The sequence below is a fragment of the Vulpes lagopus genome, chromosome 22 (assembly GCF_018345385.1).
Source record: "Vulpes lagopus strain Blue_001 chromosome 22, ASM1834538v1, whole genome shotgun sequence".
Lineage (NCBI taxonomy): Eukaryota > Metazoa > Chordata > Mammalia > Carnivora > Canidae > Vulpes > Vulpes lagopus.
In genome coordinates, this window is record NC_054845.1 from 21,706,787 (window position 1) to 21,722,300 (window position 15,514).

The following is a 15,514-nucleotide window of genomic DNA, read 5'->3' on the forward strand; positions in this document are numbered from 1 at the left end:
AACTATGTATTGTATTAAATGTTGTGCATTGTATGATCTATGTCTTGACTATATTTCAGTTTCCATAAAATCAACCAAAACCTGGTTTGATTGTTGCTTCAGTGAATTTCCCAGGGTTGGAAGGAAACAATTAGGGTGTTGGCGGGAAAACTGTATATACAAAAAGATAAGTAATGGTATTAAATGCTAATGGCTCAGCTTCCCATATTCTGCTATAAATTACTTAGGGCACCTCAACAGTTCCATGTAGTTCAGAAAAACACATGTCAGCATGCATGTTCCCTGCAAGCAGTCCTTTCTAGCATGGTATGTTCCAAGTCAATTGTAAAGATTCTTTTGAGATTCAAAGCCTTACGTTCTCAAGTTCAACTAAACGGAAGTACTAAAGGAGAAAAGTTGTTGAGTGTTGTTGTCATCACTCTTAGTCTCTCTCCAACTGCTTCTCTTTGGTCTGCCTAGATGAGTGTTTCTCTTGGGAATCAGTGGAAGACAGAATAAGAAAATTGGCAGACAAAATTCTTGTTGCCTTAAAATGCCAAATGGAAGAATTTAACCTATAATATCTTAATGTTACTGTATAGGAAAGATTAAGAGTTAGGTTAAAGAATTTTTTTTTATTGGCTTCAAGAATGGAAAATTTGCAACTTGCTTTAACAAATCCATGTGGCCAGTAAACTTCATATTTATTATGAAGGCAGACAATCCAGAGCTAGCTGTACTTACATTGACTTACTCTCTGTAAAAGCATGCTCTCATTATCCCTCATGTGTGTTGGAAACCACATATACTAGTATGGTATTGAGGAAATAGTTCCGTGAAATTAAAGTGCATCAAATTGAACTGACTTTAATTAGCTTAATGGATTAATGACTTCTTAGTACTTAGGCTTCTCTTTTAGTAAACAGCTAGAAGGAGAAAGGGCTCTAGATAGATGATTGCAAGTAGCAATTCTACAAAGAAAAGAGATGAAATATCTTTGAACTCCAAGAATCTTCAGGGAATGGGGACTGAACTCTGAGGCATGTAAATAGAATAATGCCTTTATTCCCAACATACTTTTAAAAATTATTATTATGTAGACAAAATGGTACCGCTTTCCCATATGAATCCACTCTCAAGTCTCTTGTGTCCTTTTTTTCTCCTGCCACTTATTCAAATGTGACATATTAGCTTCTAATTATAATCTGTGTCAACCAGCTCTACTTTTGTTCTTGAGAAAATTCTTACTGAGTAGTAATTCTAAACATTTTAATTGTCAATTTCCATCTCTTCCCACAATAAGTCTCGTTCTCATGATATGTGAATATTTTCCCTCAAGTCTCTAACCCATATCTTGAAGGCCAGAATGATGTAAACATATGGTGAAAAACCTTGAAAAAAAATTTTTGTGGCTGTGATGGAAAGAAAAATGTTCTCTATCTAGACACAGGGACCTCAATATTGAATTGCTCCTATCCGAGCTGTAAGGCATAAGGAGTCCTCCATTTACCTAAGTATATCATAAAATGCTCTTTGTCAATCCCTTATCATTAACATATTTTTGAAGTCACTTTTTCTTGATCTCCCTAGATACACTTTTCTTAAGCTGTCATAGACATGCCATATTCTTCTCTCCTTACATTCCAACACATTCTGTTTTGCTTCGTGCCCCATCTTTTCCCTTTTCCTCTTCCTGACCCCATCATAATTTCTACTATAATGCCTCCTCTGACTTTCTAGTCGGTGGTCAAGAACATCTAAATATTGTCTCCCTCTCTTAGGAACGCTCCATCTCTTTGCTTGATTAGAATGTGGTGTTGTCTTGGGGCACCTGGGTGGCTCAGTTGGTTAAGCCTTCGACTCTTGATTTCAGCTCAAGTCATGATCTCAGGGTTGTGAGATCGAGAAGCCTGCTTAAGAATGATTCTCTCCCTCTCCCTCTCTCCTCACCTCTGCCCCTCTGCCATCCCTTGCTCCCTCTGAAAAAATACAATAAATAGTAAATAAATATAAATAAGACTTGGTGTTCTCTCATAACACTTTTTTTTGTTTTAGTTCTCACAAGTAGAGACTATTAATTTTTCTTTTCTCTGAGAGTAATGAGGATAAGTTTTGCAAGTACTTTTGCTGCACTTTATCTTATCCTAGACCACTTGTCTCAAACCAGCCTGGAGTAGTCCATCTTGCTTTGAAACAGAGGTTCTGTTCATATCAACTTAATACCATTTTAATCAACAAACTCTAAGCCATCTTTCCCAGTTTTTAGAAGTACCTACTTCACAGTTATTCTCTCTACCATTACTATCATCCTGAGCAAATTTCAGGATGGCTCACCTAAATAATTCAGTCTCTGATTCCTTGTACTCCTGTGACAAAATTCAAATCACTTTAGATACCATTTCACATGACCACATCATGGACTTGTGTTGCTGGCTAAAATCCTTATGCCTCTTAGAATTTAAGTTCTGAAATTCCTCTCTCTGCCCATTCAGTGTTTAGCTTTCCAATTTTCTATCACTCTTATTCCTCTTCATCAGAAATCTTCATCAGAAGTCCTCAATACCCATATAATTCATCTTCTTCTTGGATTTACTTCTTCCATAACAGAATCTTGTGATCAATTCTTTCTTCTACTGTTGTCTGGACCCTCAATATTCATGTGTTCCCGTACCGTCTTCCATACCTTGTGTTGCTCTCAGGACTCCCTGAACACAAGACTATATAAGAAAAAAAGAACAGGCTTTGCAGTCTACTTGGACCAGAATCATCTTCTGCCACCCATTAGGTTTGTGATGTTGAGAGTTTTAGTTTTCTTATTCATAAAATGAAAATAACTTTTCTTATAGGGTTTTTGTGAAAGCTACATTATAGTAAATGATTCTGCCTCCCTTTCCATTGAAGGACTATGACCTATTCACTTTTCAACTTTATCTCAATATTGATCCTTGGTTAACTCTACTCATTCTCTATAATAATTCATTTTTCCCAAGACACCTCTGGTTCCTGATTCTCAACAGATAACATATTTTTGTTTTTGTTTTTGTTTTTAAATCAGGAGAATATAAATGATAAGGTTGTGAATGCCTTCAATTTTTCTTTCAAACTTATCTGAAGAATCACCCATGCTATCTCAGGAAAGCCGTAACTCCTTTCCAAGGCCAACCACTCGATCAGTAATATTGATCTTACTGTCTTTTGCTTCCTCTGAGATACTACTCTATCAAAATTATTTCTTCTCTGGTATCATTAATCTCTCCTCTCTGGACCATTTTTTCATTCTGCCCATTAATTTTTTCCTTTATTTTTTTTAAATAAACAATATACTTTTTCACCTTCATCTCAGTATTGAAAGTATTTTTTTCTGAAGGTCAAAAATGACCTAATGATTGGTAAGCCCTAACACTTTGCTTCATCTTTATATCTGTGACTCTTGACTTCTTGGTAACACCTTCCTATGATGGTCTATAATGCCTCCCTTGTGGTCTTTTTCCTTCTAGTTTTATGACTACTCTTGTTTATCCATCTTTACCAGGTGGTGTTCTTCGATAAAATCTCTCCAAATTGACTTTACGTATGTCTATTTTTCAGTAAGTACACGTTTTTAGAAAAAGAAGTCCCAACAGAATTTTTAAGTTCCTTCTGTTTGACCTTTCCCATCCATGCCTGAACCACCCTCAGTCTCCAACATGCTTCTTGCTTCAACTGCTTTTGCTATATATTATAAAGCTGCAGTGTTCACCCCAACATGCACTGATCTTTATTTAAAAATTTGTGGGTTTTTGCCCCCCTCCCCGGGAACTCTAACCTGCTGCATTTCTCAAGAACATGAGTTAGAACACATTGTAATACTAGAATTATGTTGTGGGAATGAATACGTGATGTTCCATTTCAGTTAAGCTTTCTATGCTAGTTCCAAATTCCTTGACACTCTCAAGAGGCCTGTTTGCAACTGAACATTCTAACTTCCCGGATTTCAGGCCTACCTGCCATGGTTGTTCCAAGTCATTTTAGAGCTCTGAAGGTGCTTTTATTCTATTCTAGTCATTGTCAGAGTCACAGACTAAGATGGACTGTTACTGGGGTAATTCACCAGGTCTGACTGAAGGCTTCCAAAATGTAGGATAACTCTAAGGTTATAATGAAGTGGCACTAAATAAGTACTCTGTGGGGAAAATCTGTTGTTCCTATGTGAGGACAGCCTAGTCAATTATTTACCAAGTATATGCTGTGCATCAGTATCTGTTCTGTTTCAGACTGTGTGTTAGAGGTTATCTGTAAAGGCAGTCAAACCTCAAAATGTTATAATTAATATTATTGACTTACATGAATTTATTTTCCCATAAAGATTAGAAGATTCTGATATCTGTGGCTGTATCTTGTATAGTTTGTTACTAGATCTTCCCCTCTCTTAACTTTGAGATATATCTCAGTCTCATAGGTCTCTCCTATTAGGTATCCTATTTTTTTAAATAAAAGTGATCTACTATGTAGCAGATTCATAAAGCAATCAAATGTTAGTGATTCTTCATATACTGGCTTTGAAGTTAGAGATTCTTATATAAAACTCATTAGAGACCCAAGTTTCATGCTCTGTACGCTTCTTCTTTATAATAAAAATAGTATAAACAGCCTGCAGTGTGTTCTATTCCCTTTCCAAAGCCAAATGGAACAAATAGTAATCTCCACTTTCCTTGAAACATCATAACAGTGTAACTAGTCTCTATCATTTAAGCTTCAAAATTAAACAAGATCAGACTTCTTTCCCTCAAATACACAAAAAAGTCAAGAATACAATAAAAATTTGAAGTTAAAAGAATAAAAAAATGACTTTCCTGTTTAATGTCACTTGAAATGTATCTCTGGAAATTGAAACAGAGAAAAAAGGAAGTCAATTTTTGTCAAGGATGCAAAGGTAGGTGTCAAAGCCTGCACAAAGCCTCTTTATTTTTTTTAATTCATTCATCCAGAGAAGATTACATGGATCTTATAGACTTGATCCCAAGAAGATTACAACTTAGGGCAAAATAACTTTTCATTCTTCTATTTTTAATATTTTATATGCAATAATTCTAGACCAAGAATAAAGAAAATGGAATTTTGGCCAACTTGTAGTAGAAAATCCTAGCCCTTCCTTCGCTTTTGCTGTCCACACACCCACATCTCCATAAATGCCATGAGACTCTGTTACCCATCTGTTAAGATTAGAAATAAAACTTGTACTGAAAAAAACTTGCATTGAAACAAATATTGAAATATATGTACTATTGAACAACACTGCCTACATTTAGTGATCCTCTTGGAAGGACAAAGCAATATTCAAGAGAAAAGGAAAATCATGATGTTTATTTTAGGTGACTAGGTCTATGAGAAAATCAAAGATTATATCAAAGGACAAAGTAAAATTATAAGAGTTTCTGATTTATGAAATTCTGGTGAGGTTAAATATCTAGGCTAAGATTTTCTTAATAACTAAAAGTAATTGCTTCAGAAAAAAATTGTTTTCAGAATAAACTAATAATACTCAAGAATTTCTTTGGGTAGTTTTATAACACCTTTAATATAATGTCTTTTTCTCACCAGCAAGGATATAAAGATGATAGGGAGGTGCTATATGCCAATGCAAACATAAAGGATTACATTTCCTTTCACGATACTATTGATTACATGAGAGGTGCTTATAAAGCAACAAAACATTATATGAGCCATACCCTTATGATGAAGTTCAGCCTTTCAGAACTATATTAAATCTAGTGTATTTGTGTGAGACAAAAGTCAGTAAATTCTTTATTGATTTGCAAATTAGAAATATCTTGAATTATTACACATGCAGTCCATGACTTGCAATACTCAACTTATCATCAATGTATAGAAGTTAAGAGCAGAGGAATCTTGAAGCAAAACCCCCACTCTGAGGACAACAGCCCTTACTTTGTAACTTAAATGTATGGTAAGGGTGAGGACTGGAGTGTGGGAGGGAGAGAGATGACTGAGAATAGGAGTGTAAACTTGAAGGGAAGGGACCTCTTTCATGAAGAGGCAGAGGTGGGTAAAGCATTAGCAAAAGTAAATTATGTCTTTATCTCCTGCAAATGATGAGTGAAATAAAAGAATTTCAGGTTTCACTTTAACATAGCAGTAGTTTCATAAGTTGTGAATATAATTGAAATAACGTGAAATTATTCATTTAGCAATATTCCGTTGGACACCCACTATGGTCACAAAACTGACCATGTTCAAATAAACCAGATAAGGTTTTTACCCTTGAGCTTTTCAGTCTACTATGAGCCAGAAAAAAGTAAAATTGGAATGTAGTAAGATAAGTGCTAAAACAGAACAATGTAAAAACAGGAACAGTTGGACACAGAACTAGAGATAGAGTGCAAAGAACCTACCTGGAAATGTACCCTAAGAATTTGGATTTTATCCTATGGACACCTTATAAACACTGCCTTTCTGCTAATTATTTTAAGTGAACATCTAAACGAGTGTGCTTGGCAGCAATATAGCAGGAATGGAGTCTAGAAATGACTCTAAAAATATCCAGAATGATTTTCTTCAGATCAAATTCCAAGTAAGCCAATTTGTCCAAAATCTAGCACATGCTAAAATTAATCCTTACAATGAAATCTATCTGATTACATATTACACAGAACAGGAAATTTGAGAGGCTACCATTGTAAGAACACTAACCTCTGGATATTTGACAGAAAATTACAAAAAAAAAAAAAAAACTGTTCCTACATTTAAATCGCTCACCAGCTTATTCCTCTACTCTCTCTTCTGAAATATTTGGTATCATAAAATCCTCTACCAAATAGAATGGAGCCAAGCAGAACATCAAAAACTCTAAATTTCTCAAAATGTATGCGGGAGAGGCAGCTTGCACCTGCAGACCCAAAAGCGAATGTGTTGAATAATCAGGGATCCCAAACAGAGCTGCGCTAGAGTAATTTACTCAGTTAATCATTATATGGAATAGAACATTTGATTTCTGCACCAAAGTTACATTGAAGTAAATGCATACCTCACTCGATTAAGTAAAATACCACAAACAAAATCATTTCGCTCAGTGTGTGGTTCTTAGTAAGCACTCAATAAATCTAAGTTCGTTCCTTAGAGAGGGCACAGTGTCTTATATTTTTGGTGTATGTACTTCCTGGCACATGGAGAGCAAGGTCTTTATGATTAAAAATCTTGTTAGGTGACTGATGCACGTCCTGAGTATATTGTGGGAAAAGTACACCATGCTTTAAGATATTTAAAATCAAAAGCCTGCAAGATAAGCAAGGTGTTAGTTTGTTAGTATAAGTTTAAATCTGGGTCTTGGAGTGCACAAGCCAGAACAGACCTTCTCTCCTTTAACCAGCGAGAGAAGTAACCTCTTCAGGCAGGTGAGTGGTGAGGATTAGGAGGACAGCAGCCTCTGTTCCCTCTCTTTCTCTAGTGCTTGCTGGCTTTTCTAGACCTTAGCTACTTTGGAAACTGAGGTTTAATTTCAGTGATTTCCTAGTGTAAATAAAAGGGTTTGGGTTTCTAAGAAATCGTGTAATTGTTAGAAAATATGTAAGTTGAAGTATCTCTAAGCTACTTTGGTTTCTCAAGAACGTTGTTAGGGAACAGTTGCCAAAAACCAGTTGACAAAGTAGGGCAGAGATTTTTCTATTCTATTTATTTTTTCCTTACCTTGGTCTTCACATCCTCTCTTCATTACATGAGTCTAGAATATAGTTTTTCATGACCTATTATCTTCTCTCCTGAGTAGTTAGACTCTCAACCAGCACACGAATACATGTTGACTCTTATACACATGCAACCCACCAACACACACATAGGCACATATGTACTCACATCACAAGGAAAAATACAGTTTTCTATAGCACCATTCCTGAAACGTGGGTTGATGCATGTGGTCAAGTTGTAAACTGGGAAAAAAAGGAGAAAGTAACCCTGGTATGCTTTGTTGTCTATCAAGACATCTATAAATTTTAGGCATATAGATTCTTGTTGGGAACTATATAACAACATACCCTCTGTGGGTTTTTCCACATGACTCAAGTAGGTATTGACCTAAATACTGGTCTCCCCAGGGAGGAGAGAAACAGGGAGGAGAGTTCCTAATTTCACAAGTTAACATCTCTACGGTTGGGAGATGTTTTACAATTGCTAGTATGTCTGCTTAATTGAAAGTTCTTTTTTTTTTTTTTAAAGATTTTATTTATTATAATTGAAAGTTCGTTCTTTCTTTCTTAGTGGTACATAGCTGTGCATCCTACAACCTCTGTGCCTTAGATTCTTCAAAATACTTTATTTTTAAAGCAGTTGCCTTATAGGTGATACATTTTCCTGTGATCTTCAGTGTTTTAAAAATGTTCAATAACAAAAGGAGAAGGAATAAAAAATAATGGAAAAAATGAAAAGAAGTGCTGTAAAAACAAAATAGAAGCCAATAATGGAGCAATTCATGGAAGAATTAAATATTATAAGATGTATTAAATGCATTATAGTTTCTTGTATACCTATCCTGTCTCTAATTAGAGTTCAGAAGATCATGATGTCTTAATTACCTCTGAATTGCTCCTGGGGTACAGCACGTTTCCTGGTAACCTAGCAAACATTGGTTGAATAAATAGATTATAAAGTGAATTAAATATATTGTGCAAAATCATCTGAACCACATTTCTCAGGTTTGTTAGGTGTTTTCTCAAACTATGTCTACTTGACCTAAGGAAACCAGACCTGCAGAGATCTTTAAAAAAAAAAAGAAGAAGAAGAAGAATAGGACCAAATTAGAAGTGATTAGTTTAAGACTATCTTTTCTTGATGATGATCATGTATTTTGGTGACATCATCCTCTACATCAGTGGCTGAAAATACCTTATTACAATCCAGCAGCCTATCCTAGCAGTTAGAAGCAAGGATCCTTCCCTATTGACGTATCTTCTTCTGCTACAACACTAAATATTTTCTAATAAGACCTCTAGACTATCTTCCCTTTTTGAACAAGGACAATGACTTCTTCATCTTTGTAAGTAAGATGCTTAGCACAATGCCCAGCATGTGGCATTCTCTAAATTTTGGTTAAATGACAAGGACCGAACGACAAAACTTTAAAAATGTAAAACTTGATAGTGCTGGAACTTCTAGGTGGCAGATCTAGGGAAATGTAGCCATGTGGTTATGTTAAGCATGTATGGCAAGCAGAATAATGCCGCTCCTCCCCGGAAAGATAGCACCTCCTACTCTCCAGGATCTGGGGAGATGTTACCTTATAGGGTAAAAGGGTTTTTGCAGTTATGATTAAAGTAAATGTCTCAGGATTATCGTGGATTTATCCAGTGTGCCCAATAGAATTACAAAGGTCCTAGTCAGATGGGGCAGGAGAATCAGGATCAGAAAAAGGGATGTGATAGAAACAGAGGTTAGCAGCAGCAGGCAGCCCCTAGGAGCCAGGAAGGGCAAGAGACTGCATTCTTCATGAGAGCCTCCAGAAGAAGGGCAGCACTACTGTCCCGTTCAGAATTCTGGATCTCCAGAATTTTAGAGATCAAACTAGAACAGATAATAAATTTGTGTGTTTTATGCCACTAAGTTTGTGGTAATGTGTTAACAGCAGCACCAAGAAACTAATATAGCAGGTGAATCAGGAATAATTTGGCTTCAAATAGCAGGAAACTTAACCCAAACTGGTTTAAATGGTAAGAGAGTGCACAGGTTTACGTATTAGGAATTCCCGTATGAGGCAGAATGGATTGCTCCGCTGTCTCTGTGATATCAATAGTGATGACATTTAATTTCTTTCTGTATCTCTGCTCTGTGTTTCTGTTCTATTGGCTTCATCCTAAGACCAGTTCCGTTTTAAATTTGGGAAGGCTGCCAGTAGCAATTGAAGTTAAATGCTTCCTTGTTCATTTTTAGCATGAAAGAGCCAGGCTTCTCATAATTATCTACTTTGATAGACTTGGACTAATCAGGGCCCATCCCTGGAGCTTCCCTCAAGGGCTACCTGTGACAGGGCAGATGCCTGAACAAAATCAGAATTCTATTAGGAAAAGGAAAGAGGAGAACACATCCAGATAAGAACAATGCCCTACAAAGCATATTACAAAATCTTGTGATTAGGAGAGTGTAGGGATGAAAGTGGTTAAACAAGTTCCAGAGATGTTGCGTCTAGGAAGCAAGCTCCAGCTCTTACTTGGCAATGTTTTCCCTTGTTCTGTAGGGACAGTTGTATAATAGAAGGAGCAGCAGCAGTTAGTAAAAACTCAAGACTCATTTTGCCAGGCTTAGACTGGCAGTTAGTCTGGACTTTCTTCCACCTGGGGAATGGCAACATGCCCAGCACGTTGGCTCATCATACCACCGTCTGGTATACCTGCTGCAGGTTGCTGAACTCTGGATTAGATTGACACTAGATAGCCTCTTGGGAGTCATCCCTTAAAATGGTACATTCCCTTTGAAAACTGATATATTCCTTTATATACATTATTGCATCAAAATCTGCTTCTTCATGTATATTTTACAAGTATCTGATATAATTCTGAGCAATTTCCTAGCCAACCAGCTCTGTAGTCAGATATAGAGAGAAAAGAGGAGACAGAGGGGATATTAATTGAGTAGTTACAAACTATGTGTCAAGCTGTTTGTTCGTACTTTATAAAATATTTTATTTAATCTCCAACTTTCAGTGCATTATTTTCTCCAGCTTTACAAAAATTTGAGAACCACTGCAAAGCTTGTAAATGCCAGACTTGTTATTTAACCTTAATGGAGACCTTATGATTCCCAAGCCCATGTTCTTTTTGTACTGATAGGGGTCACTCCCAGAGTTGGATATCTGTGAGAGTTGCCCCCATTCTAACACTGTATCTATGCTTTAAGGTTAATCCCAGAACTGGTCTTGATGTCCTATTGGGAGGCTGAGAAATCTGAGAAAACTTTCCCTGTTTGTTAGAGATGAGGAAAGGTCCCCCTAGACTAGTTCTAGAAAAGAATCTAGAATGAATCCAGTTGTTGAGTGGCCCCTTTAGGTTTGCTCTACCCCAATTATGTCTATGTGAAACCTGAGTGCAAGAATTTATTGACCACCAGGGTTGATTACGATAATCTGGCTTTGTAGGTATGGGCATATTCTTCCTCTGTCAAAGTCCTAAGCATTCGATGATTAACATCAAAGATGGGAGAAGACTCTTCAATATCCTTGTTTCTGGGTCTTCTTTCAGAAACAATATGAAAATTGCCCCAGCCATATCGATCTAAGCTCAGGATTGCCCAGGTATCCAGGAGACAGAATATGAATGGGTCAGACTAAGTTTCCTGGGGGCAGAGAGTGAATCTTGTAAACACTATTTCTCCACTTCTAAACACAGTAAACACGTAATTTGTGTGTCACTGACCCACACAAATTATTGTTATCCGAAGGAATAAATGAATGAAGGGATGAACAACTCAAAACATTTTGTTAGCCAAGAGGAAGGCAAATATTAGAGGAGGATGGTAACATCATGGTGAATGGGGCTAAATTTTGTCATTACCCAACAAAAATTACAAAACATTTTGCCTTAAAGCAGATCCCAAAGTCCCACATCTATAGTGATGACCTCTAAAATACTGCAGATTTCATTGTTGGTATTCATGAGGTAGAAATGAAAGATCTTTTTACCCAATAAGCATCAAATGAATTTTCAGGCTTTGCAAAATTTTAGTGTTTGAAAGCATTCAATCTTCAAGAAAATGCCTAAAACAATTTTCAGAAATGCTTCTATTGAACTCTACTGAAATTACATTTTATGTAGTCCTCTGTGATTGCTTCTGCTTTATTGTTCAAGAACTGTTAATAATGAGTGAGAGTTTTAATATTCAGAAAACAAGCAACAGAATGGGACCCAACATTCTTTTATTTTTTTTAATAAAAAAAAGTAAAGACCCTGTTAGTCAGTTTCCAGAGATAATTTATTGGCGTTTACATTGTTTAATTTATTTCTAATTTAGAGACACATTAATAGGTAAAGAGGTTAAAACAGTTTGCCTTCAAAATGAGATAGCTCAGAGGTTCTCTCAGGAGCCACAAAACATTCTTTCATGACAGTTGAGACTTGAAATCACAAAATGTAAATGATAAACCCTATAGCATATATCAGGAAACAACAGTGAGTTGAACATGGTCACCACTGTTTCCATTACTAGTTCCAGTGGATGTTTTCTGTGATGCGAAGTCAATTATTGCTTTTACTTCTACATTAGTGTAATTGGTTCTTGCTCTCCAGAGAAGAATTTATTAAGGCAATTTCAGTAACTAAAGTGAACAGGGGTTCCGATCTGCTACTGAATCTACTGGGAATGAATAATCCTATATTCCTTTAGATCCTAAGGGAATTCTTGGTATTGCTGTGTCTATAAAAACTTGCAAGGGAAAGCAGAATGGCACTTTTTTTTTTTTTAAAGAAAATTGGTACGTTTAGTGACAACAATTTTAAGAAGCAGTACCTTTCAAAGTATTGATTATTACATGTTTTAAAGAACAGTCAGTGCATTCAGAGGACAGTTCAAAGGAATGTACAGAGCATGTGCCATTTCTAAATAGTTTTTAAATTCCTAGTTGCTGTTAGGAAAATGCATGCCAAAGCTAAATTTTCAACAGTTCCTGCATCAAACCAGAGCTTTGGTAACTTAGCAAAATCAAGAGGGGCTTTTCTTTTGGGAAAGTTATTCCAAGTATGAAAGAGTGATGATGTCTTCCCATGTGGGCAAATTCTTCATACATCAAGTGTGCGATATGGAGAAGCATAATTCCCAAAGAATGGTTGCTTTTATTTTCGCCAACATTTTTCATTTTGAGTAAAATATTTTCAGAATGCCTAAGAGCTGTCATTATTTGAATATGGAGCTGGAACATCACATTTACAGCATATTTGGCAAATCTGGAATGTAGAAATCCAAACCCTCAATGAAATTATTGATGCATCCTCCATACCTTCTGATGTTGAAAGAAGCCAGATGCTATGGGTGAAACTAGATCAGGAGTCCTCAGGTGAGGGAGAGTACCTGCATCTGTACCATCTCCTAGTGGGACAAGGGTTACTATAGTTTTTCTGGCCTTTTGAGAACCCAGATTCAAAGCAGTAGGCAATTTGTTACTCCATACAAGCTAAACAAACAAACCACTCTATTAGACGTCCATGCAGACATACTAAAGGCTGGAACAATCCTTTAATTCAGGTGAGGACAGGCAGTTCTGCCTCTATTATCTGGATTGTTGCCTTAACTCTCAGCTTTGCTTTGAAAACTAGACCTCACTTTGCATCCTCAGAGCAATATTAATTCAGAACTGACTTGGATTTGTTCCGTGGGCAAAAGGTTAAGTGATCCATAAATTTATTTCCCCGTAGATTTGGAAAAAGAAAAGTAAATATCACAGTGATTTGTTAGCCAGGTTTTGCAGCAACAGAATCATTGAATATCCCTCCTGCCGCCAAGGTCCATGCCATGTGGTGAATAGAAAATAATTAAAATATTTATGGCCCACCCACATGAATGATGCCAATGACCAGAAAGATCAAATCCTCAAAGAAATATAATTAATAAGGAATGGTTCTAACCTGTTTCATGTTTGACTAAGAATTAAATTCCATTACAAATGTGCAAAGAAGCATAATTTATCTCTGCAAAATGGCTTTTTGTTAGTATAACTTCACTGTGAAAAAATGCTCAGTATCTCTAAACAAAAACATATTTGTTTCAAAATAGAACCTACATTTTTCATGACCTAACCTTAGACTTTGTGGTTCCCTTTCCAGTGACTCAATATTATTATAATAAGTACCTTTATGACTCATGGCAGGTGCTCCTCTGTGCATCACATTTTGTGACTGTAGGTAATAGCCTTTAGCCTTAAACACTCTCATGGAGGAGGGGGTGCTCAAAATAATAGTGATGGAGAGATTCTCAGATATGACACCATCCTCTCTTGACAACGATAGCTCCGGTCTATGCACTCCCTGGAAGTTTTTATATTGAATTTTATCTTTTTCTAAATGAAGAGTACTGCCATCATGTCCCTTTGTCTCCTAGTAATTGTTCAATATGCAGTCAGAGATTAGGTGTATTCCTCTGGAAGTTGTGAAAAGATGTGCCAGCTATAAAAAGTCATAAAGTAGAGAAAGGACCCATGAGATCAACTTGTTTGACCTTCTGTCTCTTTAAACATGACAACTGCTAAGATCTTCCATAAGAGAGTCCTGGGTGTAAAGAGTACTGGTGAGAGCCAAAGACTTGCCCTGAGATCCCCACCTCTGTGTGTTTGCTCATCCTGAAGCCCCTACCCTACCTTAGTACCCTTTCCTCACTTTCCTACCATGTAACATGCAACTCCATTCCATCAGCAAATCTTTTATTGAGCACAATACCCATGTGCTGCTTGTCCCTGGTAATGGAAAGATGAACAAAACCTATTCTCAACCTTCACAGAACTTACAGTTGAGTGGGGAGGATAGGCCCTATTTAAGATTATCACGAATAACTATTTAAGTAGTTACATGTTGCATGGTGCTGTGAAGAGGTACAGGTACTATGGTGGCATGTAAGAAGGTGTTCTAGACCTTGTCTAAGAGCTCAAAGGTGGCTCCCCAAAGAAGAGAATGCTTAGACTAGAATTTGAGGGAAACTAATATAACGAAGAAAAAGAGGTTCTTGGAGGAAAGAACATTCCAGTCAGAACCGAATTTTTGAAGGTTGGGAAGCAGGAGCTGGGTAAAGTAAATGGAAGGGAGATTATGTAAATCATAAGGCAAATGAGTAGCTATCGAAATTCACTCTATTGTGTGGACATTTGTTTAAAGAGAGATAAGAGGAAGATGCTGGGAGGCCAGAGTGAAAGCTGTTGCACTAGTTCATGCATGAAGCAAAACTTCCATCAATCTCTGTTGATAGAAACAATTTTGCCCACCCACCTGGTATCACTGACCTATTTCTTCTCTACTCCAGGTGATTTATACATATTTAAGATACCAGATCTAGAACTTCTAAAAACAGCAACATTAATTTGAATTTGAACCTATCCCAAGACCATCTCAGAGCACCTCAATTTAAAATCAAGTCTCAGTTCTTTCATGAACATATTAAGAGGAACAAAATTAAAAGCATTATGAAAATATGATATACTTTGGCTTCCCTTGATTGTGACCACAAATTTGAGTTGCCTCAAAGCACCTGCTCTTCACCAAGGCATGAGAGCTACCTGAACTGTATTTGTTATGGTTTTTTTTTCCTCAAATAATTTTCATTTTATACATCAATTCTCCCCTTCCACGTAAATAATAGTGGTGTTTGTTAGCCTTTCTCTGTGACACACCAGGTTATACAAGTTAAATTGGACAATATGCGTGTGGCTCTATGACTGTTTCTCGGATATGATCCTGCACTCAGGAAACTGCTGGTATTCAGTGTGGTGACATATTTCTACAAAAGAGAAAGGTTAGAATAATTTTCTTCCCCGCAACTGCTATCTCTACTTCCCCCCTCCTTATCCCACTTACAATAT

At 36.6% G+C, this 15,514-nt stretch overlaps 1 protein-coding gene and 1 long non-coding RNA gene across 6 annotated transcripts in view; one reads left to right on the forward strand and one right to left on the reverse strand.

Moving 5' to 3' along the window:
- SPAG16 (sperm associated antigen 16) overlaps positions 1-15,514 on the forward strand; it is a 938,011-nt gene that overhangs the window by 875,068 nt on the left and 47,429 nt on the right. The gene's annotated exons all lie outside the window — the stretch shown is intronic.
- Positions 11,934-15,514, reverse strand: part of LOC121480656 — a 163,751-nt gene continuing 160,170 nt past the window's right edge. For both annotated transcript variants that reach the window (XR_005985039.1, XR_005985040.1), the window contains exon 3: positions 11,934-15,432. This is a non-coding gene — a long non-coding RNA (uncharacterized LOC121480656). The remainder of the gene's footprint in view (positions 15,433-15,514) is intronic.